The 15,120-nt window shown below is 44.7% G+C and overlaps 1 protein-coding gene across 6 annotated transcripts in view; it reads right to left on the bottom strand.

Annotated features, from left to right (window-relative positions):
• The window catches only part of Cald1 (caldesmon 1), a 189,862-nt gene extending 174,946 nt beyond the window's left edge, over positions 1-14,916 (bottom strand). For 4 of the 6 annotated variants that reach the window (XR_008214574.1, XR_008214573.1, XR_008214576.1 and 1 more), the window contains exon 1: positions 14,610-14,909. The gene's annotated coding sequence lies outside the window, so the exon portion shown is untranslated. Of the gene's footprint in view, positions 1-14,609 lie in introns of all 6 variants that reach the window. The other 2 variants (XM_052721739.1, XM_052721737.1) reach the window with 2 other exon arrangements.
• Between the last annotated feature and the right edge of the window lie 204 nt (positions 14,917-15,120).

Raw genomic sequence — 15,120 nt, 5'->3', positions numbered from 1 at the left:
CGTGACCGGGGACACCTTGAAAAGGAATTATCAGGGTGTAACCCACTCCCAGTGGAAAGAATAACTGTTGTATTTTTAACAGCACATGTAAAAGCCAAAATATGGAGTATGAAAGTTTAATGAAATGGAAAAAATAATAATAAAACAACCGTCAAACTCCTACACTCCTTGCTTCTTATTTATACAAACACAGATGGGCCAGCAGCTCCAGGCCAGCTGATCCTAACTACGTCATCAAGTCTCAGGATGATGGGTAGATATTTCCATCTCACCATTTCCATAACTGCATACCTACCCTGAAGAGTGTGGGGAAGAGCTTTTTATCATCAACCTCTGCAAAAAGATATATGTAAACAAGAGAGTCTCCGGCCATCAGGACTAAAGCAGAAGGCACCCTGATGGTCACAGGACATTTGCAACCATAAAAATCTCAATGGGGGAAGAAATAGAAACCTGAAGGGGGCGCACCAAGGAGGAGCAGGAAGGAGTGGGGAAGAAAGACAATTTCAGTAGAACCTATTTCCTTCCTAAATTATCTTACTTTACTGTCTCCTTCATTCATTAATTTTAAGGATGCTTGAAAAAGAAGAGGAGAAGGAGGAGGAAGAGGAGGAGGAGGAGGAGGAGGGAGAGAAGGAACAGGAGGAAGGAAGTTATTTGGTCAAAACTCCAAAGTAAGTACATAAGAAAATGGCTCCTTGTAGCTGACATGGTTCTGGAACACTGAGTACTTCAGACAGCTACAGACCAACTTTCAAAGGGATCACGCTCTTGCTTTGTTTCTCCCCTTGGAGCTACGGGGGAGCTGAGAATGTCCCTGGGCCACCCAAAGCCTAACAGAATCTATCTTGACAGCTAAAAGGATTTTTCAGAACAAAATAGAAATTGAACATGGCTAGATCATAAAAAGAATCACGTTTGAGGAGCTAGGAAGGTGGTTCAGTCAGTAAACTGCTCTCTGGGTAAGCGTGAGGGATGGAATTTGGATCCCTGGTACCTGTGTAAAGAGTCAGGCGTGGTACTGCACACCTGTAATGTCAGCCCTGGGGAGGCAGAGACAGGCCGATTGCTAGAGCTCCCCAGTCAGCCAACCTAGTTGAATCAGGGGGCTCCATCTTTAAGCCATATATTTCTGTCATTTTCAACTCTAGTGTCCACATATGCACACATACAGAAAGTGTGGCCCGTGGGAGCCAAGACACAGATACACAATAACTGTGCGTGACAGTTTTAGGCACTTTTGTGGTGTAGGGACTATTCCAACCTCCGAGCAGAGGTGCTGAGATGGTGGATAGACCAGTTGGGGTTCACCTGGGACCCCAAGCAACTTGTAACATTCCTGCTTCACCCTGAAGTGGTATACATAGCATGCCTTTGAAAAAAAAAAAAAAAAAAAAACAAAACAAAAACAAAAACAAAAAAAGCCGAGAGACAAAATGACATTCAACAAACCAAAACAAAAGGCTGTACCACAAAGCGGGGGGTGTGGGAGCCAGCGAAGGGTGCGAACAGGAAAACGAGAGTGAGGAGTTCAGTGCGCAGTTAACTTAGAATGGAAATGGGAAAGAATCAGAATATAAGTGCTTTTTAAAGAAAGATACAGAAAGTGGGTGGTGACTAGAAGAGGAGAGAGATTTAGGGAGAAGAGAGACTAAACTATGGGGAGGATGGACATCCCTCCCCGTATGCCGGGGGCACTCCCAGCCTATGGTTGCTATTCTAGGGAAGCTATTAATAGCTTTTCCTGTCCCTTCCCAGAGTCCCCCAGTTTGGACGATAACTGGCACAGTCCCCTCCTCGATAGCTCTGTTCTGAGCCACAGGACTGATGAACAGGACTGAAACTGAGACACACACGGAGAAGGAAGGGAAAGAGGGGCACAACCCTGCAGGAAACGAACCGGAAACGGAGACAGGACACAAGCGAAGAGCAAATGCAGATAAAGTCCGGACGGCCAGCGAGAGCAGAGCGTGCAAGCGAGCGTGCAAAAGCTTGAAGCCTGAGTAGAGAAGAGACAGAAGAAACATAGACGAATGATTCATAGCACAAATATGTGTAGGCTCCTAATATTTTCCCCCCCGTATTGACAGGATTACTGGCCGAGATCAACCTTTGTAAAACTGACTGAAAATGGCCACCGGCTCCTTCTAGCTCTTGCAGACGCCCACACAGCCCCCTTGGTGACTGTCTCCTAGGCTGCTCCGGGGTAGCTCACCTCTCTCCCAGACCATGCCTTGGCTCAGCCTTCCCACCAGCCCCTCCCCCACTCCTGATGGCCGCATACCAGACTGTCTGCACTGTGGTTTCCCAGCCTTCCACAGATAGGCCACAGCAAGCGAAGCTGTGCCTCAGTGCGTCATTTCAGAGACCTCTTTTGACTTTTCACTAGATCAGAATTTCATATTGTGAAAGGCTGAAAGTAAATATCACGGGCAAGTTCAAAAGGTCACGCGACTTCTAGCAAAGCTGTACCCTAGACCTAGAGAGAAGATAGAATCCAGTCAGCATGGGGTCTTCTGGAACTGGAGTTTCAGAAAACATGCCTCGTGGGTTTCTAGCCCGATTTTGAATTGGGGCATATTCTGAATTCATCTGCTGGAGCGCTAACTCCTTCTCAAAATAGGGTCTTGCAGGTTCTTACAGGGACTATCAGGTTAAAAAGAGGTCATGAGCATGGGCTGCAATATAGTAAGATAGCTTTCGAAGAAAGGTGATGGGAACACAGGCTCATACAGAGACAGTGCCACAGGAGCATGGATACAACCATCTTGCTGTGAGGAAACGGCACAGCCTTCCTCACAGCCCTGGAAGGAACCAACCCTGAGGATGCCCTGGCCTTGGCCTTCTAACCTCGTAACTGTGACAAAATTGGCTTCTCTTTGCAGTGCTCTGTTAGGGTAGGTCTTGGAGATGAGTATCCAGGTGCACTGTGGCCAAGGATGCATGTAAGGAGGAGCTGGATGGACAGTTCAATCCCCCACCCCAACTTTCCCTGAAGAGGCCATGTGCCATCTTAGAATTATTGGAAAGAGTGAGCATTCCTTGCAGCAAGATTAGACTGGTTAATCTTGAACGGATACTTTTAATTGTTTGTGCCTCAGTTTCTCTAGTGAAATTGGCTACTGGACTTGTAGTCTTAGGTGCTGACTGTGACTGATTATAAAGTTGAAGAGTGATCACACAAATGCCCTGAGTCAGGGAAGGACTTCTAATTTAAACGTAGAGTGATTGGTAAACATACTTCTGAGAGCGGATGGCAAGGCAAGCGAACTCCAACTTCCTCATCTGGGTGGAGGCAGAGCCCTCAGCACTCCATCCAGTTCCCACACAATCGGCTCTGTCTTTTGAATATCTGAATCTGACACAATGGAACACCCAAACAGTTGAAATGTTTGTCCAAGTCATTTAATCCTTCAGTACCTAATTCCATGATGTCTCCCTTTGGTCAGGCATAGAACCCACTTGCTGACATCTTTGGGCTACCAAGAAAAGAAAACATAAACTCATTTCTACAGCCCTCAATTTTTGTTTCTTCCTAGTCGCTACCAGCCAAAATTCTTATCTGCCTCTAACCAGAGCTACTGACTTGAGTCAGTAGTATAAGGAATGGTGTTTAGTTCTGCTTCCTTATATGGCAGGGAGTGACAGTGTGCTTGTCTGTCTAGCTGAACTGCAGTATGGCTCAATGACAAGTTCTAATGATTGGTTATGGAAACCTTCTGCTCTGGCTTCCATCACTTTCTGGAGGGAAGACACAGAACAGACAGCCGTAGGGTTGGAGTCAGGGAGGGGTGTTGACTCCTGCTCTGCCATCTGCCATTTATGTCACTTTGGGCCAGCTGTTTGGTTTACTTTGCTGTTCGTGGATGGCAGTCCTCTGCTGAGAAAGTGCTGACACACAGTGGGCATCCCAGTAGGGTAGCTGGCTGAAATAGTTCATCTCTGCAACCATCCTGGACCTGAAGGGTCCAAGATAACCAGCAGTTCAGTGCCAGTCCTCTCTCTAGCTTGTTCTCAACTTCAGGAGGTTTTTTCCCCAGTATCTCTATCTCTCTCACCCATCCTAGCCCACTTCATTTTCCTCCTCTCTCTCCTTGCCTTCCTCCTTCCCCTTCTTCCTTTTTTCCATTTCCCATTCTAAGTCTAAAACATTGAAAAATCTATCTGTCTATCTATCTATCTATCTATCTATCTATCTATCTATCTATCACCTATCTATCTATCATCTGTCTATCTATTTATCATCTATCACCTATCATCTATATCTATCTATCATCTATCACCTATCATCTATATCTATCATCTGTCTATTTATCATCTATTACCTATCTATCATCTATCTCTATCATCTGTCTATCTATCATCTATATCTATCATTTGTCTATCAATCTATCAATTTATCTATCTATCAATCATCTATCACCTATGTATCATATCTATCTATCTATCTATCTATCTATCTATCTATCTATCTATCTATCATCTATCTAAACCCTAGCCCTACGGATAATAAAATTCTTTAGACATACTACATAAGAATTCTGAGACCAGCCGGGCGGTGGTGGCGCACGCCTTTAATCCCAGCACTCGGGAGGCAGAGCCAGGCGGATCTCTGTGAGTTCAAGGCCAGCCTGGGCTACCAAGTGAGTTCCAGGACAGGTGCAAAGCTACACAGAGAAACCCTGTCTCGAAAAACCAAAAAAAAAAAAAGAATTCTGAGACTGTAAAAGGCAGCTCCAGACCCATTAATAAGGGTGAACGTAGCCGTGCAGGACAGTGACAGTGGAGGCTGTCTTCTGCAGAGCAGGGAGACCTATGCTTCAGAGACAGCCCTGGTTAGAATGTGCTCTTGACAACCTGAATCAGGGTGACCTAGAACTTGTATCTGTTGGTCTTTGTCTTCCTTTCTGGGAAGCCCAAACATTAAAGGAATCAACTCTGCTTCTCTGTCTATATGATGGCCAAGGAGGAAGCAATATAGGAAAGTGTGTGGCAAAGGGTGGGGAGTGTAAAGGGAGTCACATGCCTCTAGAGAGCCTTTCTACGCAGTCACAGTAGATAACTTATAATGTGTAGTTTAGTATTAATCATGTTCAAGGCAGTTTAGAGTTATTGCTTCTAAACATTAGAATGAAGGGATGATTATCCTGATTTATAATCAAGTGAAGAAATAGCCTGGAAGTGGTAAGTTTGGAATTTAAACTCAAGTCTGTTTGACTCCAAAGTTCGTTCTCAAATAGTCACACCTCAAGAGTCACCTGCAAAAATAGAGTCCCTATCTCCTGGATTTATTTAAGCTAGACAACAGGGCATAGCTATTAAACCTATGGACTATGGAGACAGATTATCCAGGTTGGAATCCTGTTTCGTCCACATAGTGGTGACCTTAGATGTCACTTCATCCAGTTGGCACTGGGTCTCTTCCTTTGTAGAATTATTTGGTGAGATTACTCTTTATTTTTACCTAACAAATACACTCTTTATTTTTTACCCAACAAATAATCTCTATAGACTGGTTGGCATGTGCCACACACTATTCGAAGCACTGAACAACTGGCTTTCTCTTGTGCAAAGGCTAATCTTAACACTCCATGCCCTAGGGTCAATGGTGTGCCAGGAAATGTTTAATTATAATCTCTGTGGGGTGTGTGTGTGTGTGTGTGTGTGTGTGTGTGTGTGTGTGTGTGTGTGTTTTAGTATGTGCCAGTTTCTTTGTTACGTAACTAATAGTGATAAATTTCATGACATCACTGAACAGGGAACTGGGAAGAGAAGTTTCATAGCATTACATCATATGCATTTTCATCATATAGACTCAGTAGATATAATTGATCTCAAGAGTACAGATAAAGCCAAATATAGTAGACTAATCAGAAAGGGGTAAGTTTTGAATGTTTGCTACTTATCTTTCAATATTATGTACAGAATGATGAACTTATGTGGTCAATTTTAGAATACTGGTCATGTTTCACAGCTAGATCCCAAAGTTCTTGAAAATTTAACTTTCAGATTTGGGGAGGCACTCTGAATTTAGGGTACATAAAAAGAGAGGACAGTGACAGAGAGAGGGGATGGTGGTGTAAAACTGTGGGAGTTAGTTCCCTTTTAGCTTCTCTTCTACAGTTCTGCCCCCATGCACACCCTGAAAGCACCTGCTCTTGTAAAGCAAACAGCATTTGTGCAAAAATAGAACCAATCTTGGCCTTCTCTTCATTTTCTCAATTACGTATTTATTTATTTGTATGGAAATGGGGCACTTGCCATGGCACACATGTAGAGTTCAGAGGACAACTTTCAGGAGTTGGTTTGCTCCACCAGGTAAGTTGCAGGAATTGAACTCATGTTGTCAGACTTGGAGGCAAAAGCCTTTACCTTCTGTACCATCTCCTGGGCTCAGTCCTGACCCTCTTATTGGACCAGGCCAATCACATGAGACATTAAGCTGTAAAATCTCTACTGGATGTTGAATGTGTATTCTGTGTTCTGAATATTGTACATTCTTCTGAGCAACACCATAGTCCAAGCTGCTGAGTACCAGAAACTCTTTGTGGTGAACTTTCTGCCCTGCCAAAGCAAACTTGTCCCTTGTGGCCCAACTGCTTCTGCAAGAGCCTCCAAAGAGAGCATCTAAACCAGGGGGTGTGCTGGTCCCAGATTTAGGGGGTCTGGGGACATAGGTACAGGATGAGTTTCATTCAGAATTTGTTATCCTTACTACAAAAAAGAAAGGAAGAAAAGCATGGAGAGAGGTAGGAAGGAAGGAGGGAGGGAGGGAGAGAGAGAGAGAGGGGGCGGGTATAAGGGAACTATCTGAAGTAATTGATCTTTAAAGTTGCTCAAAGACATAAATACTATAAAGAAAAAAATTCTCGGAATCACCTCCCCCAAAGCCTAAATTCCACATAGTAACAGTGGTTGGAATAAGACATGGAAACACCATGAGAAATTTTATTCTTGCCGTATTTCCAGTGCTTCACAAAGGCAAGCACTGGAAATCTCATCAGCAAGCTGGACCTTATGGGACTGATAGTCTTGTGCTTAGACAAAAAAGGATAGAGGAAGACAGAGGAGTTCAGAGAAATAATTCAGCGCTTCCAAAGAGGCTTGGCGAAACAGATTATTTGGGATCCACGGCTGTAACTTTTAGGGGGGAAACCATCTAAACAAAAATAAGTTTCTGAGGAATAATGACCTCAATCATGTGCCATAAATTACTGTAAACACCAGTGACCAGAATTATTTCTGAGGCAGGATGTTTCATCAGAGCCTGGAAGGAGCTTTTACAAACTGCAGATGCCTGGAGCCCACTCCAGCAAGACCTACTGAATTGGAACCTCCAGGGTTGAGTCCCAGAGATGTATTTTTCAAAAGTCTCTGAAGTTGATTCTGGTTATGATGCTGCCTAAGGACCACTGATACAGGCAGGCTGAATCTGTGAATTGCTAAAGTGGAGCATCCTCTTTTATCCAAAACTGCCCGGAACTTCAAAGCTGTGCGTTCCAGAATTATTTCTGCCACTAACAAAGGACATGGCCTTGATCAACTCACTTGGGTTGTTCCTCCATTCAACAAATATTTATTGGGATTATGCTATATGTCAGGCAACTAAACATCTACTAATAAAGTGCTGTTGCCTGCTCTTTCCATCTTGTCAGCTAACAGAACAGGTAAACATTACTCAAAGGCACTACCAGTACATATACAATTTTACTTGGTGTGTATTGCTAGACTTTGGTCTCTCATCTAGAAAATGAAAAGTAGATTAATGATATTTATTTGTTTATCTTTCTGTGCTAGGGATCAAACTCAAGGCCTTCTGATTCCAGGCAAGTGACCTACCACAGAACTACATCCACAAGCCTTGTTCCTTTATTTTTTTAAAAAATCTTTTTCTTCTTAAGACCTCCCAAACTTCTTGATGATCTTTCCTATGCACAGTAGTAGTACATATCACAGGTCCAGTGTTTGGGAAAATACAAAAACCAGAAGTGACTATGAATTCAATTACTCCTTAATAATTTAGCATCTCATCATCATAATGTAGCTCTATAATTAGAAAAATGTGTTGAGGAGAAATACATTATTTACTCAGTTTGCCAAAATTACTTCTCATGTATATAGATGTGTTTAGCTTTTTGCAACAACTTGTGGACTTCCAAGGATCAGGCCCAGGGCTGGGCACCTACAGATTGTATTGAAAACGTGCCAAGCGTGGTTCTTCAGCAGCCAAGCCTCTTCCTGTAACCTCTATCAGTGGGAGTATTTTTCACCTCTGTGAACTTGGACACAGCATAGGAAACCTTCCTAACAATTGGGTAGCCCAAGTATGCACTCCCTGGGCTAAATAATATCCCAAAGTACCGGCAGCTTAAAAATTCCATGAACTTATACTCTCTTGAGGCAGGTATTTTCTCCTATCCCTCTACAAAGGCACTCCTAATACCAGAATGCATACATGTATGCACATCCATTTCCTTGTGCATACCGACCTTCAGATTTCCAAGCTGGTCCTTGTTTGTTTGGTTCGCCTGATCTGGCCTTTGATGCTCATTCCTGACTGTATACTTGTTGATGCTTATCTGAAGAGGGGCCCAGAATAGAGCATGGTACTGCCAGTGTGGTCAGAACTGGGAGAATGTAGAGCATCTGTTCCCCTGCCTGATAGACATCTTGAGAGTGTTTAGTGAATGAGAGACAGAAAGGTAAGCATCACCTAGACTGCTGATTAAGAATACACTAGCTTAATGCATTTGGTTTACTGAAGAACTGTGACTTACAGTGAGATAAGTGAGGTTTTGTGTTGTATGTGAGTAGTATGTGTGCAGGAGTGTGTGTGTGTGTGTGTGTGTGTGTGTGTTGTGGGTGGGGTGGTGCACACCCCTGCAAAGAACAGAGGGGCATATCAAGTATTCTTCTCTCTTATTCTCTGCTTTATTCAGTCGAGACAAGGTGTCTCACTGGATCTGTAGCTAGAATGGCAGCCCGCAAGCCCCAGAGATGCCCGTCTCTGCCTTCCGCGGTGCTGGGACACAGGTTCCTGGCCATGCTCAGAATTTGAATCAAGTCCTCAGGTTTGTACAGCAAGCCCTCAGATCCACCGAGCCATCTCCCAAGACCCCCAAGTTTTCTTTATTAAAACTGTTCGGTTGTTAATTTACTGGCTTTGAAAGATTGCCTTCATTTAGGGGAGGAGCCATATTATACAACGATACAGAGCTTTTTGCCAACAAGTCTCTCAATGGCCTTTTTCTCTAGAGTTTTTCTAAAAGGGAGGATGTTTTGTTTTTCAGTTACTAGTGGTGTCAACTTCAAGTCAGCCTCTCTTAAGATTGGCTCACCATGCCATGTGAAGATGGCCGGTGAGAACTCTATGATGTTGGCACTGTGTGTTTGCCTATCCACAAACTCATTCACATGAAAAATTCAAGTGGCAGCCATTGAGAGCTGTTGATTTGTCCGGCTGTTTACCTCCTCCCCCAACTTCCTTTTCAACTGAAATGAGCCCTCCTGAGGCTTTTCTTTACCCAAGGATGATCCCTCCTAACAGGGGGAGGGTGGCTGCCAGACCCATTGAGTAACACGCCGAGATACGCCAGAGCCTCTGACCATCTGCTCTGCTAAGGGACCTGAACCAATCCAATGTCCGCTCTCAGGATCTGACCTGGAGCACACAAGGAATTCTCCAGGTGCTAGAACAGCTGCCTCAAGTAGCTGAGTTTACAATGACAGGAACACAGCGTTGAGAGCCACAGTTCCCTGCTGGCTTCCTTGACCCATCTGGATCTTAACCCCATCCCTGTTGACTATGCCCTGTTTGACTTCTGAATCCCCCACCCCTTTATTATTTCCATCTGGATTTTATAATCCCACCCCTCCGCTTGAGCTACTGAAGCTTAGTAACAGAAGGACCCACTGGTCCTTGATTCTGAGTCCAGTTGTCTCTGTATTTCACCGTATCTCTCAGGGCCCTGCCTTGCTGAGAGAGATCCTGGTTTGGAAAAGTTTGCTTGACCTCTGACTTTTACTACTTCTTCTCTACTCTCCCAGCTGTAAGTCATGACATACCTTATTTTGAATTCTCTATCCATCCTGGCCGAGGCTGGCACACTCTCCATTCCAGCTCTGAAGCAACTGGCCCTCGTCCCTGTTGCTACTTAACCTTGGCCCTGCCAGTCTTTGCCCATAGGTGAGGACTATACAGCTCCCCAGCAAAATGTCTCAGGGGACAGGAGAGGGAATGTCCCGTGTGGGCTTAAAAGGAACTAATTATGTACTCCTACTTAATATGTTCCTCTCCAAGTAAAATGATTTCCTGGTGGTCAAGTGCTTTCATCCGCATAGTCACAACACAAGGCCAGAAGCTTCAGGAAACAAGAAGTAAACAGTTACCAAGCTATCATCATTGCTGTGTATGTGTAATATGTGTGTGTGTGTGTGTGTGTGCACACACATGCACGTGTATGAGATATATATATATATATCACTCATGAAGATGAGCACTTACAAAGAACACCCAATTTGCTTAAAATATTTTTTAAAGTCCAACCATTTCTCACTGCTCCATAGCAATCCTTTTATTAATTTCTCGGTGCTCTCTTGGGATACACTTGCAAGTAGCTATTTCTGAATTTCTCAAATCCTGACAAACTTCCTACTGAAAGGCACTTCTTGCCTTTTCTTTGGAATGGGGGCTGTATGAGGCACGCTTCTCCTACATATCTGTATATTCACACCCATTCCCCCACCCCCACCCCCCACACCAGATCTTAAAAACAAAAAAGACACCCCTGAGCTGGGTATGGAGGCCCACATCTCTACCCCCAGTGCTCATTTGGAAAGCTGAGGCAGGGGGTTAGTGCGTTCCTAAGCAGACTAGATTAGCCAGCAAGAGACACTATCTGAAGTTATCTAAAACTTTTCTCTCTTGGCTAGAAGACAACTGGCCGTGCCCTATCCAAGGCTATCTGGGTTTCACACTCGCTGTCATCTGGGTCCCAGCCCACAGCTAAGCTCCCGTTGACTTCCAAGTCTGGAAACGCAGGAACGCTCATGTCTGGTTAGGAGGTGGGGGAGCTGGTCAGTTGGACATCTCAGGGGTAAGGGCGAGAGGGTAGCGCTGGGCTTTAGTTAAAGTTGGAGATACTGAACAGTGAAGTCAACGTAGGTAGGAGGCAGCTCCTAGAGGAATCTGCTCTCAATAAGGGCAGGAACCCCAGCCAGGTGCTGCTGGTTACCTCATCCTGCCTACAAGGCCCAGGCATGACAAGCTGGGATTAATCCCATCCTTTTTGGCTGGAGGCAGAGAAGCCACCTCATTTACTAAGGCCTGACTGTTGTCAGCACTTTGTCACTGGTCTGTTCGCCTGGCTCTGCGCGTTTCCTGGTTCCGGGATATTGCTATGTGCCACGGGGAGCCTTCTCTTACCCTCTCTCTGCTCCTGGGTTCTGAGCCTCAAAGGCAAATTTCGGATAACATTGGGGTAGACTAGTTTCTTAAGGCTCTAGGATCAGGGTTCTACAAAGTACCACACAAGATTCTCAAATAGGAGAAAGGAGGAGAGATCTTCAGGGAAACAAGATAGGAAATGGTGGCTACCACCCGGAGCTAGCTAGTAGAACACCCTGAAGATTTGAATTTAGCCTCTATGGGCCTCCAGGGAAAGGAGACAAAATCCTTCATCTCATTTGGACATCTTAACGCCTACAGGATGGAAGAATGGCATGCTGACGGCCGTGCCAGGGGAGGCCAAAGAGTCGAGTTCCTTCCTTAAAGGTCAGGGTTATTGAAACAAAGGAACCAAAACCAGAAGCAAGCCCTCATCTTGGATCTCTTGAGTTAAGAGTAAGCTAAGAGTGTCTCTTTAAACGAGCCAGCTTCTCAGAGCCTGTGAGTGTCTAGATGGGCTGAACAGATGAAGGACTTTCCGTTAAGAAGCGAATGGTGCCGGGCAGTGGTGGCGCGCGCCTTTAATCCCAGCACTTGGGAGGCAGAGGCAGGCGGATCTCTGTGAGTTCGAGGCCAGCCTGGGCTACCAAGTGAGTTCCAGGAAAGGCGCAAAGCTACACAGAGAAACCCTGTCTTGAAAAACCAAAAAAAAAAAAAAAAAAAAAAAAAAGAAGCGAATGGTGCTATTTTGGGGCGTCCTGAGATTTCCCCAGAGAACGCCTTCTTAAGGTTTGGAAACCCTTCTGGCAGCATCTCCCTAGCCTCCTCCCCAGGCCTACCATGCTATTTGCATTCCACTTCGTCAGCGTTTTCCCCACCCCCACCTCCCTCAGCCCACCACATTTCCAAGCCACGTGACAGACACCCAGGCCATGGGGAGCTGGTGGAAACCCTTCTCAGGTCCATCTCTAAGTCATGTCTTGTCTCATTGGAGAATGACTAACCAGGAGTCATGCTACTGTGAATGACAAATGGACATAACTGTATGCACCTTTAAGGAAAGGCCTATAGAACAGAGACTACCCAAGCTAGATTCTGGAACTTTCTATGACACACCTCCAAACCAACCTATTCTACCTGCAGAGAAGAGGAAAGGACTGGGACCAGTCCCAGGAACCAGCAAGAACTGGGAATAGCTCCACTGGCAGGAAATACATTCGCACGTCTCCTTTAAACTCTTCAATCTGAGATGGGAACCTTCATCTTCTCTCTTTGATGCAAAAATGAATGCTTAGGGCAATCTTTTGATTTGAATGTTTTAAAATGCACATTCTATTGACTTTCAAATATGGAAACAACCCCAAACTTAACCTATAAACCAGTCAAGTACACTCTTCATGTGTTCTAAGATCTATTCTGCAATTTCTTTTTTTACTCAGAACTTTGCCTTTATGTTTTTCATTAAATGATTTTAATAGAATAAAAGTTTCCAGCCCGTGGCTTCATTGAGCTTTATTTACCTCCCTATTTGGGGAAATGTATCCCAGCTCATTCTCCACAGGAAGGAAATGGCACCAAGAATTGCCTAAAGTTCACAATGAACTAAAATCCCTCACTCTGTGTGTAGAGAACACATACGGTGTTATTTTAGAAAATGTGTTTTTGTAGTGATTGGGTGTGGGGAGCACATGAGGGGGATGGGAGAAACTGCACTTTGGGGGACCCCAGGGGATGCTGGTTTCAAAATGGAATTTATCCTCACATCCAAGATTATAGATTTTCTTCCGAACTGCATTCCCTACATGGTTTAGAGAACACTTAAAAAAAGAAATTACTCTTCATGTGTTGGTTGACACTAAAAACCCTGTGAAAAGTTTGGAACTTGATGTCTCCCAGGGAAGGACAATAGTCAAATAGAGAGCTGGCCTGTACCCTTTCTCATTCTTACCCAGAGCTGTTCCAGGGAAGGAAATTCACAGGGCACTCTGTTCTCATGTATCACTTCTCAAGAAATTAGCCCAAAACTTATAAACACAAGGACTGCTTAGTCCAAACCATCATAGTCTACGGCATAGCATAAAATGGAAGCAGTCATCTGGAGCTCCTAGTCCTTAATATGATACTATTTTTTAAATGATCAGACTCATTCTTCCTTTTGCAGGGCCCCTTGTCTTCAGTGAGTTCTAGCCACGCGTGTCTGGTTTTTGCCTAACGCTAAGGGGCTGCACTGTTTCCGTTTACAACTCCATATACACAGCCTTAGTACCAGAAGGGCTCTGCGAATGCCAAGCACTTTGTTCTCTGCTTTTTTGACCATGTATTGCCACAGCACTGAAACTCCCCCGCCCTTTACAACCAGCTCTTTCTAAAAGGAATTACCGACTAATACCAGCTTGCACTAGTGTTTGAGATGCCCAAATACGTCTGTCTGGAAATAAAAGCCCCTCTTCTTCCTTTCTGGAACGTTCTCCCCACTTACATCTTTTTTTGAGCCTCTGGGCAGACCTTCCTACAGAAATGAAGATTTCTCAAGAAATATTTTGGTAGGAAGTTGACCATGATTTCTCCATACACGCCCACACATGCATGCATTCTCTTGCTGCTCAGTTTTATAGAAGACAGACTCAGTAAGCATCTTCTGCCTTGGTCGATGCTAGTGTAGAACTCTGATCTTATTTCTTTACATCTCTGAAAGCCCAGTTCTAAAATCCTGGTAGCAAAGTAACAGAAATGTATTTAGCTAAGAAAAAAAAAATCACTCTTTGTCTTAACAATATCAAAAATTGTTGCTGTTATTTTTTAAGCGAAACCTGAAACCTATTTAAATGTCTGCTAGTAGAAGATGGAGAAGAAACTGCCTGAGGGGCAGACCAGCAGAGCCCACTGCTGGCACTAGCCTGAGGTTACCAGGTATACAGTCAAGGTCCCTCTTGAAAACAAAATCGCATCCTAGGCAAAGTCACGCATGCTTCCTGAACATGTCACTATAAGATGTTTCCTCTTGTCCCATTTCTAGAAACAAAACTTGAAGTTTCATCACATTGACCTTCTGGGAACATCCGCAGGTCAGGGAAGTCCAGGCTGGCTTTGGGAATTTACACGGTCTGTTGCCTGCCTGGAAAGGTTTTGCATATCCAGCACCCTTTCCCTGGAATGTTGCCTGAAACCTGCGGAGCGGCTCCCGCTTCCCTGAAGGCGGAAAAAGAAAGACCCTGTGTCCTACCTCTCAGGCAGCAGCTTCTTCCCAAGGAGGAGGACGTTGAGCCCGCCGCCGTCAGAAAGGAAGCAGAGGTCCCTTTAAGCAACACAGCAAGAGAGCAAGCAGCCAGGCAGGCAGACCGCCTAATGCACACTGCTCTATTCAATAAAACTGCAGACCGCCCTTCCTTGGCCCCTCCCAGAAGTCCATGCTAAGTGAACACATATCCCCTATGTTTACAGTCAGCAGGGGTGGTATGCATTGTGCTGTAGTTTTTCTAATAGGCAGCCAATGACGACACCCCGGCCAAGGTGATGCTGTCTGTCCGTGCAGATGCCTGTCATTCCCTAGGCATGCTCAGGACATCACTCATCAGAAAAACCAAGTCCTAAAAAGCTTGAAACTGTGAGCAGGCTGCCAAAACCAGCCCGCTCCATGCCCTTTTTTGGTGATCCTAAGCAGGGCCTCCTGGAAGTGAATCCATTGTCAGGAACAATCATAAGAAATGTTAATCTTGGAGAAGGAGGATGTCTCG

The sequence above is a fragment of the Peromyscus californicus genome, unplaced genomic scaffold (genome assembly GCF_007827085.1).
Source record: "Peromyscus californicus insignis strain IS unplaced genomic scaffold, ASM782708v3 Scaffold_6__1_contigs__length_162567912, whole genome shotgun sequence".
NCBI lineage: Eukaryota > Metazoa > Chordata > Mammalia > Rodentia > Cricetidae > Peromyscus > Peromyscus californicus.
Note: the sequence above shows the minus strand (reverse complement) of the source record. Positions and strands in the feature narration are given on the sequence as shown.